General features: G+C 35.5%; 1 long non-coding RNA gene across 1 annotated transcript; it reads right to left on the minus strand.

The window, feature by feature from the left end:
- Positions 1-2659: 2659 nt before the first annotated feature.
- On the minus strand, positions 2660-12633 carry LOC129464365 (uncharacterized). The gene is made up of 3 exons (XR_008651565.1): positions 12528-12633; positions 5825-6032; positions 2660-2716 (listed from the first exon to the last, which is right to left on the minus strand). It is a non-coding gene; the product is annotated as an uncharacterized lncRNA (long non-coding RNA).
- Between the last annotated feature and the right edge of the window lie 5717 nt (positions 12634-18350).

Below are 18350 nucleotides of genomic sequence, written 5' to 3' on the forward strand. Positions count from 1 at the left end.
CTTTGTGCCAGCCATTGAACTAAATACCTTATATAAATAATTTTATTTATTCGGGAAAACAAACCAGGGAGATTATCACATTTTATAGATAAGAAAACTAAAACTGAATAAAACCTATATATATAATATTATATATATAAAATACATTATTATATATAATATATTTTATATATATAATATTTTATATACATATATGAAAGCACCAGTTATATACATGCTTCTGTGTTTTCTTACTTAATTTTATTCATTCAGCAAGTCGACTTAGATGTTAGTATTTCCAGGGGTTGCAGTGTTTTAGACAAACGATGGCGAGTAGGATAGCCAATATTCGACCGTTAAGTTTTATGGCAGGTCCAAGGTACAAACTCGTGTATATCCAAGTCCGAAATTTACGTAGACTCTATTAGAACAGCCTGCCTCAAAATGAATTATGCTATCATATACACCTTCCGTTATAAAATATCTCGGGAGTAGCTGTCTCATTTTTCTGATAATGCATTAGTCACATTTTTATGAGTTTCTGCTATTATATATTCCACAAATTAAATAGCTTAATTTTAAATCTTCTTAAAAACTCATTTTTCTATATGGTATATTGACTTTCTGTTTCTCTCAAGGATGGCTTTCTTTTTCTATCAGTATTTACATTTCCATTTTTTAAGTTCTTTTCTCTGTATCTTCACCCAGGAACTGTATTAGCCAGAGTTCTGTAGAGGGACAGGGATAATAGGAGAGATGTATATATGAAAAGCAGTTTATTAAGGAGAATTGACTCAAATGATCACAAGGTGAAGTCTCACTTCAGTCCTTACCATCTGCAAGCTGAGGAGCAAGGAAGCTAGTTCAAGTTCCAAAGCCTCAAAAGTAGGGAAGTCGACAGTGGGCCCTTCAGTCTGTGGCTGTAGGCCTGAGAGCCCCTGGCAAACCACTGGTGTAAGTCCAGGAGTCCTAAAGCTGAAGAACTTGGAGTCCAATGTTCAAGGGCAGGAAGCATGTAGCACCGGAGAAAGATGAGGGCTGGAAGACTTAGCCCGTCTAGTCCTTCCACCTTCCTCTTCCTGCTTTTATCCTTGCCATGCTGGCAGCTGATTAGATGGTGCCCAGAAAGATTGAGGGTTGGTCTGCCTTTCCTAGCCCACTGATTCAAATGTTAATCTCTTTTGGCAACACCCACACAAAAACACCCAGGAACAGTACTTTGCATCCTTCAATCCAATCAAGTTGACATTCAATATTAATCATGACAGAAACTCATGACCAGATATCACTGACACAATGACCCAAAAAAGGAGTTCTTGAATAGTGAGCTAAGATATATGGAATATATAATTTAGTGATTTAAATATAAACATCTGCAATAGTTAGTGTGTTAAACTGGTAAAATTCAATGATACTATATAGATTAGTCTGTTCTCATGCTGCTATAAAGAACTGCCTGAGACAGGGTAATTTATAAAGGCAGGAGGTTTAATTGATTCACAATTCCGGATGGCTGAGGAGGCCACAGGAAACTTATAATTATGGTGGAAAAGGATGCATACATGTCCTTCTTCACATGGTGGTGTCAGTAGGAGAGAGAAGTGCTGAGCAAAGTGGGGAAAGCCCCTTATAAAACCATCAGATCTCAGGAGGACTCACTCACTATCATGAGAACAGCATGGTGGTAACTACCTCCATAATTTAATTACTTCCCACCGGGTCCTTCCCGCAACATGTGGGGATTATGGGAACTACAATTCAAGATGATATTTGGGTGGGGACACAGCCAAACCATATCAGATACTTACTATCTTACAGATTAATAGATTGTGAATGAATATATTACAGTGTGAGTGACCTAAGTTTACATTTCTGGGAGTCTTCATACTTTGCACAAAAAAGCAGGGTGTTCTGGACTGAATTGTTCCCCCTCAAAATTTATGTGTAGGAACCATATCCCCCAGTGTGACTGTATCAGGAGATGGGTTCCCTAAGAGGTAATTATTCAAATGTGGTCTTAAGTTTGGGGCCCTAATCTAATAAAGCTGTGGCTTTAAGTGAAGAGGAAGACCTCTTTCTCCCTCACTCTCTGCCATGTGAAGACATAGTGAGAAGGTTGCCAAATGCAAGTCAGGAGGAGAATGCTCATCAGGAAACAAATTAGCTGACACTTTGATCTAGGACTTCCCAGTCTCCAGAACTGTGAGAAAATACATTTCTTTCATTTAAAGAAATTTATGGTATTTTGTTATGGCAGCCTGAGTTGACTACTACACAGAACAAATGTGTACATTTTCAGGGCATTTTACAAAGAAAGAAAGAAAAGGACTGTAGTTGAAGAACTAAAATATGAATAATTAGAGAACTGCATCAATGGCATGTAATATTTTGCATTGGTGGGTTTTTGCTCTAAGTCATGTCATTTGTTGTAACTCCTAGAAAAGGATAAATAACTCAGTGTGTTCTATAACTGTTTTTCAAAACAGAGGTTGATAATTGCTACATTAAAGATTTAAGGAAAGTTCTAACGCTCTAACCCATATTCAACTTAAAATAATTGTCATAAATTTTGAATAGTAAAAACTATTTACATGTACCACATGCTTATTCTGTGCCAAACTGTGAGTTTTCATACATAGCCTTACTTAATCCTCATAACAATTCTGAGCTTGGAGTATTACCTCCATTTTCATGTTGGCTTAATGACACGGTGGGCTAGATACTTGAATAGCCTTGCCTGTTGAAAATAATAACAGTAAAATATGTAATATACATTTCAAAAATCTTCAGACTTTAAAATGACTATTATGTTTAATAATATAAAATCAAATCTTGAAATATGTGCAGCAAATAAGAAATAATAATAAAGAATTGTTGAAAAATACAATAAACATTTAGAAATGAAAACCTAAATAATTGAAATTAGAACTCAGTGGACAATTTTAACAGAAATTAGGTAAGAAATTAATAAAATAGAAGTTAGATCTAAAGAAAGAGACAAGAAAGAGATATAAAATATAAAATAGAAAAGGTGTTGTTATGTAAAGAACAAAGTTAAAAGGTTTAATATACATCTAATTTTACTTCTAAAACTAGAAGAGAGTACGACAATGAAACTATTTGAAGGTATATTGTTCAAAAATTTATGAAACTGATGGAATCACAAAACCAATGTGGAAAGCCCCAAAAACCTCAAGCAAGATAATCAAAGAAAAAATATCCACTTTATACATAGTGAAAGTATAGAACACCCAAGAAAAAGAAATCTTAGAAGCAGTCAGAATGAACAGATTCATTTTAATTGTGAAATGGTTAGATTGACAGCTGTCTTTGCATATGCAATAGTGGAAACCAGAAGACAGTGGCGTCATACTGAAGACAATGTGCTAAAAGATAATGTTTATCTAACCAATATTTTATGAGCAGTGAAAATTTCTTTCAATAGCAAGAGCAGACAAACACAAACTGAGTTTGTACTCAGCACATTCATAGTAAAATAAATTCTAAAGTATACACTTCAGACAGAAGAAAAGGGATCTCAGAATGAATATGTGACATTCAGGAAATAATAAAGAGCACAGAAAATTGTAAATATAAGAGTAAATTTAAAACAATAATGGAAATAATAATAATGTATGACAATCTATTGTTCATATTCTACAGACATGTAAAAGGAGTGTCAGAGATCTTGAGTAATTTTCTCAAAATCATATAATGATTAGGTGGCAGACATAAATTTTAACCTGCGAATACTGATTTCAAATTCTGATCTGAGATTCTTTACTTGTTTAAATAAAAAAAAATACATTGATAAATGAAAGGATAGAATCTATTTCACAGAATTAGTGAGCTAGAAAACAGATGTGAAAAAGAGATTACTAGAGAGACAAAGTATTGAAAAGTCAGTATCAAAAATTCGTAAACCCTTTGCCAAATTACCTAGACATGTAAACTTGTGTAAGTCCTTCAATAGTTCTAACCTCAGCTTCATTAGCTGTGACATGGGAATAATATCTGTTTCCTCTGCTAAAGTTATTGTAAAGACAAAACAAATGTGTCTTTAGAAATGCGATGAGAAAAATAACACCAACTCAATCCTCCTACTATGGTCTGAGTGTTTATGATTCCCCCAAAATTTATATGTTGAAATTCTACCCTTCAAGGTGGTAATATTAGGATGGCAGGCATTGGGAGGTGATTGGGTTGTGAGGGCGTAGCCCTCATGAGTGGCATTAGTGTCCTTACAAAAAAGGCCCCAGAGAGCTGCCTTCCCCTTTCCACTATGTGAGGTCATAGCAAGAAGGTGCCATCTTATGAAACAGAAGCCCTCACCAGGCACCAAATCTGCTGTTACCTTGATATTGGATGTCTCAGCCTGTATAACTGTAAGAAATACATATATTTTTTAATAAGCCACCCAGTTTATGGTATTTTATTACAGCAGCCAGAACAAATTAAGACACCTTTTTATATCTCACTCATCACTCAACACAAATGAGCACTTCAAAAAAAGGGAAGAACCCAATGAGGGGAAAAGGTAGAACTGTGAACAACAACAACAAACTGCAAAGAAACAATTGACCATTTCCTTTCCTGCTCTTGGCTTTCTAATAATCTTAAGGGTGGATGTGGATGATTTTGAATACAGAGTTACTCGTCCTTTTTTGGTTATACTTTACTTCACCCCTCAATATTTTAATATTTAACTCATTTTTAGGAGAGAACCATAATAACAGAATCATTTTAACAACAATGGGCCTCACAACAGTCACAGCCATCTCAAATTTTAATTTCCCCTTCTATGCCCTCTCACATGTTCTTGATCTTCAGAAGCAGTTGTTCTATTCATTTTTCCTTCCCTTCAAGCACATTAGTTTGATTTCATTTCCCCATAGACCTTGGCAGAGGAGAGCAACTGGGGTTCTAATTGTTCATTTATTGAGTACATTCATTTATTGAGTACATATTGAGCATGGATCATGTGTTGTTCCAGGTGCTTAGGATACATAAGGGAACAGAGCATACCAAGATTCCTAACCACGTGGAGGCTGTGTTCAAGCTGGGTTATCAGACAATTAGCAACAACAACAACAAAATCATCAATATTATTAAACACATACTACAAATAATAGATGATAAATGGAAAAAGACAGAAATGTAGAGTAGGAAGAAAGATCAAGAATGTTGAGGACAGACAGGCTGCATTAGGAAATACTTGGGTTGGGTTAGACCTCAAAGGACAAAGTTGAAATGCTTTGTTTTACTTATTGGATCAATGTTTTAAACATAATCATTGATTAAGAATTATATACTGTATTATATATCACAACCAGCATACTAATCTCTTTCTAACTCATCTACATACTTGTAAACAGAAGTAAACCCAAAATGTATGCAAATATCCTCAATAGGATTTTATTCCTAATTTCTGAGGAGAGATAAGAACAACATCTTCTATTGGAAATTTGCCGCTCACACAGAGACCTGATTCTCCATTTTGCTCGCTGCCGCAAGGCAAGATAATCGCAAATAGAACTTGAAGAAAATTTATATATGGCATCAAAGGAAATGATGTGGTTGCAAATGTGCTTTGAGAAAAAGCTTATAAATAACTATAAAATGGAATGCTTATTTCAGTCTATAAAGGGTCTCCATATATATATATATATATATATATATACACACACACACACATATATACACATACATATATATGTATCTCTTAACAATTCATATAGAGGATTTTGAGGGAGAGAGATGTATATACATGTTGGAAAATGCATTAGTGTCATACAACTGCTGTAATAAACTGGATGGCTAAAAACAACAAAAATTGTTCTCTCACAGTTTTGAAGATCATGCGTCCAAAATCAAGGTGTCAGCTGGGGCTCGCTCTCTGGAGATTCTTGGGAAGAGCATTTCCTTGCTTCCTCCGGCATTTAGTGGCTGTTGATGTCCCCTGGCTTCCTTGGCTTATGGCCATGTCATTGCAATTTCTGCCTCTGTCTTCACACCACCACTGTGCGTATGTTTTCTCCTCTTCTGTGTGTTTCCTATAAAGACATTTGTCATCACATTTCAGGTCTACCTGCATAATCCAAGATGATCTCCTTTTCATCTCAAGATCCTTAATTTAATTGTACCTGGAAATACCCTTTTTTTCCAAATGGGAAAACATTTGTCAATTTGGGGATTAGCATATGAACATATAGTTTGATGAACTTCCATTCTACTCTATTACAGGGAGTTTGATTTTTATTGTGGTAATCATATTCTTATTTCAATGGCTCTACACTTTAAAATTTTACCATGATTTCTATTTATTGCTCATCAATAAATGCAGTGAAAATATTTTAGAAAGTAAAACACGGAATAACAATGTTATTTTATAAACCACAACAAGGACCTTCTGAAAATATTAACTGAGCCTTAATCATGCCATATTTCTTTGGGAAAAATTGATACATGTTGGTGAAACTGGAAACATATCTTTTAAAATCAATTTGATTTTTTTCACTCTTGTTATAAATCCCATAATTACTTAGACAACCCTATGTTTCTGTATAAAGTTAAATGTTATAAACAGCAGTGGGAAACAAAAAGAATGATACCCTTTTTCCTTTTTATCACAAAGGACAAAAAAAGGAAAAAGACTAGAGAAAATTGAAGCATCAATATAAGAAAACAGGAATGAAAATAGAAAGAATTTTATTAAAATAAAAAAGAGACATTTATGCAAAACAGCAGAAATGAAATAGAAAAGTGTCATTGAAAAGGGACAAATAACAAGTGAAATAGTCATTTGAAAACTTGATGAATATATAGGCTGTATCTCAGATTTCCTAGTACATTCTGTTTTTCTCCTGACATTCGTATATATGGTCTAGCTGCCTTAGAGAATGCTGGGTGCTGGAAAAGTCTTTTTTACCACTCTGAACATTGCAGGCCTCTTCACACCTCAAGGACGATCGTCTATTATGTACCAATGGCAAGTCAAAATGGCCATTAGTAAGAACACAGAACACCCTCTGACAATATTTTCTTACAGCCTGCTACACTACTCTGAGCCAATCATTTTCTTCACTGTTAAAACTTGTGTTTCAGTGCTGCACTGAGGCCTATTTTCCTCTCTAAGGAAGCTGTAATGTATTTGATTGAGTCTCCCTTTTCTTGAGAGTGACCAGTGTAGATTTATCTGTTCCTTTGCCTCTTTCCCCTGTGTGAGGTTGCATAACTTTTCTGCTTCAACTACAAAACTGGACTGGAGTTTCTTTTGTTCTCTCTGTTTTTGAACAATAAAGGAATATACAGCCTCAATTTGATAGCAAATTAAAAACAGAAAAGCGAAAGCAGATTTGCTGATTTAAAAGTTATCATTTATCCTCTGTTTTTATGTCTTTGAAATAGATGGAAAGTTCTCTGGCAGACAATACACCATCCCAAGGGGATATTGGGCATGTTTAATGAAACCAGCACTGTTTGATCAATTGGCTTCTGCATGATTGAGAGGAAAAGCTTTGCTGTCAGTATCATCCAACTTTTATCATGGCTCAAAAATACCATCATAAAAATCAACCCTTTAAAATTATGTAGCCAAAGCCATAGCATTCTACTTCATTGTCTGTATTCAATAAAGGTTGGAAAGACAAATGAAAAGATCATTATTGAGTTTTCATTCTCATCTGAAATCATTTACTAGTGCTAAAATCAGTCAATGTGGCAGGGAGGAGTTCTAATAGAGATTGACATTAGCTGACTGAGAGGACACTAAATTGGAAGTAAACAATCAACGACATTCTACTAACGATTCTGCATCTTGAGTTTGATTTTTTCCCATTTGTATGTTACGTAAGATTGGCACTGTTGCATTTGTCAGTGAGTACTGGATGGGAATTTGGTAACGGGAATGTAAGATATATACTAGTCTTTTAGTGGCCAGAGAAAGCCAGTGTAACTTACATTTCTAAGAGAAATGTTCCTTCTTGGGGTTTGGGACAAAGCATGTAAGAAGATGCTATGACCTTTGGAAGAAAAGCCCAATCCAAATTCAAGGGGCTGTTATCTTGGTCTTGAAGCTCTTTGCAGATCTACTTTAAATGTTTAGCTATTTTGTTAGGTAATAAGAGTATTACAGCTTTAATCTCTGCTGTGATTTAGAAAGGAATATAGAAGAAGTGATCTGTTTACAGTACATATTAACTAAATGCATTCATTTGCATAATACCTCTTTAGGGATGGACTGCATTATTCAGAGATTTCTATACGTGGAAATGCAGGGATATTTCAGGCTTCAGTGACACTGAGGTCTTAAAGTCTATTAGATTAGCACGACAATATTTCTTGATTAAAAATTCCCATTAGTGGTGAGACAACTACCGAGAAGCACTTTTCACCTTATGGTCCTGGCAACAGGGGAGAATAAATATTCTTGTTTGAAAGTGAATTCCACATAGAAAGGCATGAAGTTGCTTTTAAAGGTATGGAAATAACACTCTTTGATGCTGGAGGAATTTAAATGTTCTGGAGAAGACAATCACCACACGGCTCCATGCTTTTTAAATATTAAAGTTCTAAATTTCGAATGGAATATCCAAGGGCAGTGACTTTTAAAATGCTGATTTAGTGGCAAATTTCAATTTTGACATATTCATTTAAAAAGGAAACCACTAATTCTTGTTCTTGATTGCAAACTACTAGTCCTAATTCTAATTGCTTAGGTATTTGTGGTTGATTACATTACAGGCAGTTCCTAACTTACTGTGGTTTGACTTACAATTTCTTGACTTTAGGATGTGCAAAAGCAATCTGCACTCGGTAGAAAACAAGACAGTCCTCTCCAGCAATGCTGGGCAGAGGCTGTGAGCTATGGCTCACAGTCAACAATGGGATCACCAGCATGAAAAACTAATACTCTACAGTATACTGAGTTACCAGGTGCTTTTGCTCAGTTGTAGGAGAATGTAAGTGTTCTGCACACATTTAAGGTGGGTTAGCCTAATCTATGATATTCAGTAAATTAGGTGTATTCCGTGCACTTTTGACTTATATTTTCAGCTTACAATGGGTTTGTCAGGATGTATACCCCATCGTAAGTTGAAGAGCATCTGTACAACTTCCAAATGTTTCTTGCCTATGAAAGATTCTCTCCCTCGTCCGTAATCAGGCACGATCATATGATTTTCATTTTTCTTCCTTTAATGAGAGGATTTTACTTTCCCAGAGATTGCAACCTTGCCATGTGTCTTGGTTTAGTCAGTGAATTGTGATTAGTAGTGATGTATACCCCTTTCAACAAAAAAGTTCAAAAGCCATGAGTGGTACTGCCATCTCTTCTCTATCATGGAGATGACAATGTGCCAGCCCATTTGCTCCTTCAGCCTGGATGTGGGACAGGTCTCCACTTGACTCTCCCCGCCAAAGACAATAATATTTGCTTATTTATATGAGCGAGAAATAAACTTTCGTTACTGGAAACCATCATCAATTTGTGGGGTTATGTGTGTGGTGGTGGTGGTGTTGCCATTGATGTTACTGTAACAATAGCCTCAGGGAAGTTAAATGGTATAGCATTTTTAGGAATTCAAAATCATTAAGCCAAATATCTTAAATCAGAAGGATAAAGTTTTACTATTAAAAAAGAAGGATGAAACCATCAATGCATACTTCTTTTTCTTTTTCAAGGTTACAGAGTATCCTTTAACTTTGGGGAAGATTATACTAATCTTTTACCCTTTATGTAGTTATAAACCAAATATTTGTGCAGTTTAAACTTTCAATTACATCACATGAAGAGGATGAATGCCTTAAATAATTATTTACTACTCTCCTATTCCTCCTCCTCCACCTCTTCTCCTTCTTCTCTTTCTCCTTATTTTCTTTTTTCTTCTTTTTAAAGTAACATCTTTCAAAAATATTTATCACAATCAAACTTTTAAATGACTCCATTCTATGAAAATAATAGAATTGAATTATTTTCTCTATTGTGGAAGTTCTGCTCTGCTTCCTCTTTTCCTCAACTCATCCAAGCCAAAAACTTTAAAATAAGGAAAATGTCTGGCAGGTGAATGGTCATACCAGAGAATCATTCTTTGGATTCTAGAATTCTAGTTTGAAAATGCTCCTTGAAAGTTACAGATTTTTTTTTTTTTTTTTTTTTTTTTTTTACAGTTTGGCTACATGTAGACAAGCTCTGTGTAAATAGATAACTTCATTAGTTTGGAGGATATACAAATAGAAATATTTACCTTTGCATTTTTTACACTGTGTAGTAAATTAATATTTAGTTGGAGGTCTTCTTTAGATGTGTAGTCTATGAAATAGTCAAAAGGTTTAATAAAACATAACTAAAATGTACTATAAAAATAATTTGAGGCAATCAAATATACTTTTCAGCATCTGAAATAAAAATGAAAACCTTATTATAAGGAGAAAATTAAAACAGTGGTAATGAGAATAACAATAAAACATAAGCCATAATCAGGCATAGCGCATATGTTGGTATTACATTGCTAATACGTAATTAAGAGTGCCTTGGTACATATCACTAGCCTCCAAAAAGTTAGCTATATGGTTAACATGAAGTTCTCTATTTTGTATAATCATATAGGTATATGTCTTTCTTTTTTGCTGTTTTTGAAATTGTGTTTTGTTTTTAAAACAGAAACTGTGAAATTTGAGTTCTAGGAACTTCCTATCTAAAATTTAGAGGAAACAAAACTTAAATTTCACCATATAAAGGGTAGTGCTGTCCAGGTCTGTTACCTTCGATGTAACCACTGCATGGCTAGTGCTAACCACTTATTCCAGGTCATTTCTGTCTTTTAGCCAAAGAACAGCATAATACTGCCTTAAAACAGGTATTGAAAATAGAAGCACAGATGGCGACATTAGGGGTAAGGAGAAAAATTACTTTCTATTAAAGGATGGAGCTGTCTCCCATGTCTTACTGACTGCGTAAAATTTTCAGTTATTTACAATATATGTATATTTATTTGATGTTAATGCTCTAATTTGGTCTTATTTATAGGACACTCTATATTGAAGTAAAGACAAGTTCATAGCATCTAAATTACATTGCTCCAAAGTGAAATAAAAATGAAGAAAATCTTCTGTGAGGAAGAATTAGAATCAGTTATATAGACAGAATGAGTAACAAGAATTGAAACAGAATGTAAAATCAAAGGAAACAAGAAAGAAATGAGAAAACCATGCAAAAAGAAAGATAAGGAGATTATTTTAGCCAGGGGTCTCCAACCCGTGTACCCCAGATCAGTACCAGTCTATGGCCTGTTAGGAAACTGGGCTCCACAGCAGGAGGTGAGTGGCAGTTGAGCAAGCACTACCACCTCCTATCAGATCATCAGCAGCATTAGAGTTTCATAGGAGCATGAACCCTATTGTGAACTGTGCATGTGAGGGATCTAGGTTTTGCACTCCTTATGAGAATCTAATACCTGATGATCTGTGGTGGGACAGTTTCATCCTGAAACCACCCCCCTTCCACCATCCATGGAAAAATTGTCTTCTGTGAAACCGGTCCCTCGTGCCAAAAAGGTTGGGGACGGCTGATTTAAGCCATAAATGCCTTGGTCAGGAATTTAGACTTTTCTAGTGATAGGAGTTGAAAACAATGGCCAAATGGCCAGATGCAAAAATTCTAAGGACATAAAGAAGCTCAGAGAAATTTCAAATGAAAGATACCTGGGTTGGTGTGAATGTAGAGACACTAGAGAAAATGAGAGAAAACCATGCCTCTCTTTACCCCACTGTAGGGCTATTCTTTTAAGGCATGATCTTTGAAAGAGTTGAGGACAGTGTGAAATCTTGGAATGATTTCTCTGTACCCTGAAATTTTCAAAATATGCTCTCCAATATTATGAAACTCAAGGTGAGGTCCTAGAGAGGAGTTTGTAGTCATTCTATATTTTGGGAAAGATATAATTTGGGAAGACATCAGTTCAGAGAAGTTCCTGAACAAGTTAAATTGAGCACACATATTGTGCCTTCATCATCTATATTTTGGTTTCTGCACTAGAAACAGTGCATTTGGCCTTGTTCGTTTTGTGGAATCAAACGCATCTAGCAACTCTCTCACTTCTACCTCTGGCTATAATCTGCCACCCCAGCTACAGGTGTGGGTGTGGAAAGGGAGAAGTGAAGGGTGTGTTGGAAAACACTAGTGATGTGACGAAGGGGTCAAAGTTTTAAGTGGTATGGAATAGGCACTGACCAGTCAAAATGGGATGGTGCCTGAATTAACTGGAAGAACTCTACCAGTGATTATCAGCAGAAAATCACCTCTGAACTTGTCAGCAAGACCACCAAATTGGAAGCTGGCTTACTGAGAAGCTGTTAGAGATTCATCAACATGGCCACAACATTCTCATATAATTATTTGCTGTAACTTTTTCTTATTAACATTCCAGAGTAAAAATGTCTAGGTGTGCTTTGTCATCAACCTGCTTTCCCTGTTGATTTAATGAATTAAAATAGTAGTTGGTACAAAGCGGTATAATATCAATCATGTATATGTTTGTGTGATTACACACCTGCACCAGATCCAGTTCGTCTAGTGGCTCATTCTCAGGTATCTCAGAGGCCAGAAGAACATCAATAAGAGGAGGAGTCAGTAACTCCTCTGAGTCACAGCCAACTCCTGAAACTATCCTGTGGAGGCCAAAATATTTCCCGTCTCCAGGGAGACAATACATTGTCATGGTTAAGAGAGTGATCTCTAGAACTAGAATGCCTAGGTATGAGTCGGCCAATCTGTGTGACCTTGGCAAGCTACTTACATTGTCTGTGCCATGGTTTTCTCATCTGTAAAGTGGGCAATATTTTACTTCCTACTCCACAGGGTTTGGGGAGGATTCACTAAATATATACACATTAACAATTTAGAAAAGTTCCTAGTACATACAAATCCAAGAATTACTCTTAGATTTATGGTAGGGGTCTAGAGTCTATTTCTCCTGTGTTTTCCACATTGTTGCTCTGTTCCTGCTTTATTATCCACTTTCAATTGTGATGAAAATATTTACTCCTATGGACCGGCCATCCCCACTGTTTCTCATCAAGTAGCTCTAGCCTCAGCTCTTGCGGCAGTGAGGTGAAGGACAAAAAGTCAATCTATGTTCTACTCTCAAGAGGACTTGAGAGAGATCTCAGTCCTAGAACATTCTAGAGACAAGAAATTCTAGATAGATGAGTCTGGGAATTGTTGGAGTGTGTATGTGTGAATGAGGTTATTTATTTAAAATGAAGATTACGTTGCACAAGAATGAGGGAAATTATGAAGATAGGTGTTTCTTTCAGAAGCTCCTAAGCTGAAATAGCAAAAGAAAATTGTAGAAACTTACCTAATTTTTAAAAAGAGTAATTTTTGTAAACTTCTTATATCTATGTTGATATTGTGGTTCAAAGGAGGTGTCATGTCATCTTTAATATAAATTCTTTAATAAAACACAGGCCTTCATAGATATTCAATTTTCTATTCATAGCACCTTTCATGAAATAAGAACATTTGCTACCTTGGTCTTTATTTTGCCGGGGTGTTGCAGATTTCCATCTAAATGCACATAACACTCAGGGTGACTTGCTGCTCTGTTACTTCTTTTAGAGACCAGTTTCCCACTTTGGCAGGAAATATAGTCAAATCCATATGACTCTGAAATATATTTCAAGAAAGTTATTTTTAAAAAGGGGAGGCATATGACTTAGTAAAATTTTTCTCTCTTTCTAAGATGCACTTCTTGTTCTTCTTACAAGTCTACATTGCTAGTTATTTTTATTCTCCTTCCTTGGTTTCTTTTTTTCTGCTTCCCTCTTAATATGGGTGTTAATTTTAGATGCCTTATTTCTCTCTTCTTCTCTTAAACACTTCCTGTGTGTTATCTCAGCCAACGATGCTCCCACTCTTATTTTGTTAATAAAATAGACAGATGCTTTCTGAAGAACCATTTCAAGAGTTTTTAAATGTATCAAAATCATTTTGAGATATTTCTCTAAGAAACAGAGGTGGTCCCTCAAAATCTGTACAATAGAGACCCCAATATTTGAATAAAATCATGACCCCAGAAATAATATGAGGAAACTCAATTGAGTCTTCTTATAGAAAATCTGGAAAATATTTTTTCCTATTATTGGTAAAAATATGTTTTTAAAAAATTGACTTTTTGATGAGTTCTCTAATTAGGGAAGTTTATTTTGAAAAGTTTAATCTGTGATTAATAGAAGTGTTAGTGTGTTGAAATTTCAAAGACCACCTAATCTGCATCAATGGCTAGAAATATTTCAAGCAGAAAAGAAAATCTTCATTTTTCTTACAAAGATATAGAAAAATGCAAAAGCCAGGAGGCAGTGTGGGAAAACTTTGTGGAACCGCAAAGACAAAAGTTGTTCTCAGAAGTTTCAGGTTGTAAGCAAACTGTTTCTTTTGCCTCAGCTAAATGGGAGAGATTATGAAGAGTAATTTGGAAGAGGGGATGACACATGGCTTCTTACTGATTCAAAATCTGGAAAAAAACATATATAGGATGTGCCTTAATTACCTCTTAACAAATAAGCAGGTTGAAGAGATAGAATCATTTATCAGAAATACTGCTAGAAGGCCGGGCGCAGTGGCTCACATCTGTAATCCCAGCACTTTGGGAGGCTGAGGTGGGCAGATCACGAGGTCAGGAGATCGAGACCATCCTGGCTAAGACGGTGAAACCCCGTCTCTATTAAAAAAAACAAAAAATTAGCCGGGCGTGGTGGCGGGCGCCTGTAGTCCCAGCTACTCGGGAGGCTGAGGCACGAGAATGGCGCGAACCTGGGGGGCGGAGCTTGCAGTGAGCCGAGATCGCGCCACTGGCCACTGCACTCCAGCCTGGAGCGAGACTCCGTTTCAAAAAAAAAAAGAAATACTGCTAGAAGACACACAAAAAAAGTCCAGAGGACACACTCTCCATGCCAATAGTTCTGAAGTCAGCCCACGGAAGTGTGTTACTACAAAATAGAATTCAATGTGATTTAGAGAAACAAAAACAAAAAACTATCATGCTTAAAGTTTGGGGATGCACTAAGCTCAGCAGCAGTTAAGAATATTTCTAAATGTATCCAATTACATCTAGATATATGTTTCTCATCTATCTGTGGTAGAAGCGTAGAAATGTTTATATCACTACTGAACATTTTTCCACTTGAATAGGTTGTTTTGTTTTTGAGCAAGCAACCCAAGACTCTAAATAGCTTCCCCAAACAAGGTTAACTCTACACAGCAAGCTTGTTTACAAAAGAGCCTGATTTTACATGTGTGCGCTGGTCAATAAATACACATTAACAATGACAATGGAATGGAATGGTAAGTAGAAGTGGTATCCATGAAGACAAACAAAGAAAAACTTTTTTTGGTCTCATTTTAACAGTTCTTCTCCACCTAAGTCCTAATACTTTTTCCCCTTCTGGCAACCAGTAGAATATGTACAGAGGCATGTGGACAAGAAACTCTCAATGTAAACCAGCTACAAAATATGTTTTTGAGAATCACTGAAGAGAAGGGTCCAATCCCCCATCATTAATCATCTAAGAAACTGTAGAAACAACTGTATTCTTTATAAAAATGAGTCAGGAGGCCGGGCGCGGTGGCTCACGCTTGTAATCCCAGCACTTTGGGAGGCTGAGGCAGGCGGATCACGAGGTCAGGAGATCGAGACCACGGTGAAACCCCGTCTCTACTAAAAATACAAAAAATTAGCCGGGTGTGGTGGCGGGCGCCTGTAGTCCCAGCTACTCGGAGAGGCTGAGGCAGGAGAATGGCGTGAACCCGGGAGGCAGAGCTTGCAGTGAGCCGAGATCGCGCCACTGCACTCCAGCCTGGGCGACAGAGCAAGACTCCGTCTCAAAAAAAAAAAAAAAAAAAAAAATGAGTCAGGCAGAGATTGGACGTATATTTATTTTAGTGTGTTTGTAGTCTACATACACATATATGCAAATTCAATCACCTCACATATATTAAAATGTAAGTATTACATATATATTTTTTATATTATTTAAAGATAAAATATTTTATTTATTTCATCTGTTACTTCAAATTCCATAGGATTTTTCACTTTATATCTTGTGTTTTACTTTTGTATTTTCTTTTTTCCCTACTGAAAATTCTGGTGTCCAATTACACACAAATGTTAGAATATGACATAATTACTCATATACGTTATCCCACATTTTACACACAACAGTCTTAGAGTGAAATATCAATAAAATTAAAACAACAATAATACAAATTGGGGGATTATGCTCTTTCTATTATTTTTCCTTTCATTATCATTGTATCTATATTGTGAGGGATTTTATGTAGATATTATACATACTCTTTCATCCATATTTTTAAGGATAATAAGAACACAGTTTCAATAAGATCTAACATCTTATTAAAACAGATTTGACAAAATTGCAAAAACTTAAGATGCAATGTAAAACATAGATAACATAAGAAACTTTGTAATTATTATAGAGAGATATGGATTTGGGAACCATCTCCACATTAGTAATATTGGAAGTGGCAGGAGATAATCACATCATTTTTCATAACATTTTAATATCAGTGATCAAACCTCTACTATGTTCCAATGGCTTAGTGCTTTATATGTTGATTTACTATGTCTTACAACTCTTTGCAGCAGGTATTATCACCCACTTCCCTCCTCCATTTATAGAGGTGGAAGTGGTGCCCAGAAAGCACAGATAACTTGCTAAAATTCACACAGATTGTAGGTGGCAGACAGAGATTTGGATGCATGTCTGTCTGGCCCCAAATTTGAATTCTTTCACTACTTTTGTTTGCATCTCGCTCAAGGCAAATAGTTTGGCAAGAAAAGGCAACATGGTTAAAAAATGGGGACCACTCATATTTATGTGGGATGCAGGGATTTAGGTGGGATGGAGAGATGGCAGCACAAAAGCCAAGGTCTAATTGGAGAAATGAGAAAAAAATCATACATTTTGTGCATCATTTAATGGGAGGAGACAGAGAAACAACTTGAGAGTAAAGTGAACACTCATAGAAGAGTCGAGAGATGTAGACAAAAAAAGTGGCCGTAGATGTGGTGGAATACAGGACTATTTTTGAGGGGGAGTACCTGATTTTAAGATACATAAACATAATTACCATCAAAGCAGTCATTTCCAGGTGACCTTATGTGTCATCATTGGGCCTTTGGAAACCTGTTGGTACCATCACTTTCAAAGATGTTTCTTAGCAATACAGATGCTGATTTTAACCCTTCCAGTAGAATAATCTAGAAAAAGACAGACTACAACAAAATACAGGCAATTTGATGTTGAAATATTGAGTATGTCAACATTTAAAAGCAGACAAACAATGACAAACATTTTTCATCTTGAATAGGTTATTTTATTACTCTCAACCAAAAATCCTAAGACCATAAATAACTTTCCCAAACATGGTTAGCTCTACATAAGCAAGTGTATTTATAAAATGGTCTGTTTTGAAATGTGTACTCTGGTACTAACAGATACAGACACACACACACACATGCACACACACACTTTTAAAACTATATGAATTTTGGTGATATTCCAAATATTTGTGATATTATCAAATCTGAGGCTGTTCTGGAACTATGCCTGCTTTATACAGTTAGTTGCCACTCATCTCATTTTTCCAAAGAGATCATGGAGAGTTTGGATGCAAACAACTGGTAGGTTACAATTACAGCAGCAATTCAGTTTTGGAGATGGAAGACCTGGGCTTGACTCTTTGCTGTGTTATTTACTGACTGGTGAGAGTAGGAACCAACTTACATTTACCATTGCTCAGTTGTTTCATCTGTAGAATGGGATGGTAGTGCCTGTATTTGAGTGAATTTCATGGTAATATTTGGGAAAACGTTATCTAAATTGGGAAGTATCTTAAAAATACAAGCATTTGTTACTGTTTTTTCAGTTTCTGCATACATGTTTCTTTCTTCCTTTTTTTTTTTGGTCACTGATTACATAATCAAACCATGATCTTTGAGTGAATATTTGAAAAGCAAGTCCAGCTACAAGAAAGTCTTTTTCCATGCTTTTAAGTTTTACTTATATGGTAGCTAAAATCTCCACCAAAGAAAATATAGGCCAGTTGAAAAGCATAGATTTTTATGAAAGCAATAATATATTATAGCTAAAAAAACCTTAACGATTATGAGATAATTTTTTTATTCTTAATTGAGTTTTAATTTAAGGATTTGTGTATTAGTTTTTGATTATTTTCTAAATCAACTACTCAAACAATAAGACTAACACTGACACATTACCCAAAGTTATAAATAAAGAGTATAATTTAGTGTGATTTTGCTTCTAAATTATGCATGAATTTTATAAAATAT

The sequence above is a fragment of the Symphalangus syndactylus genome, chromosome 16 (assembly GCF_028878055.3).
Source record: "Symphalangus syndactylus isolate Jambi chromosome 16, NHGRI_mSymSyn1-v2.1_pri, whole genome shotgun sequence".
Taxonomy (NCBI): Eukaryota; Metazoa; Chordata; class Mammalia; order Primates; family Hylobatidae; genus Symphalangus; species Symphalangus syndactylus.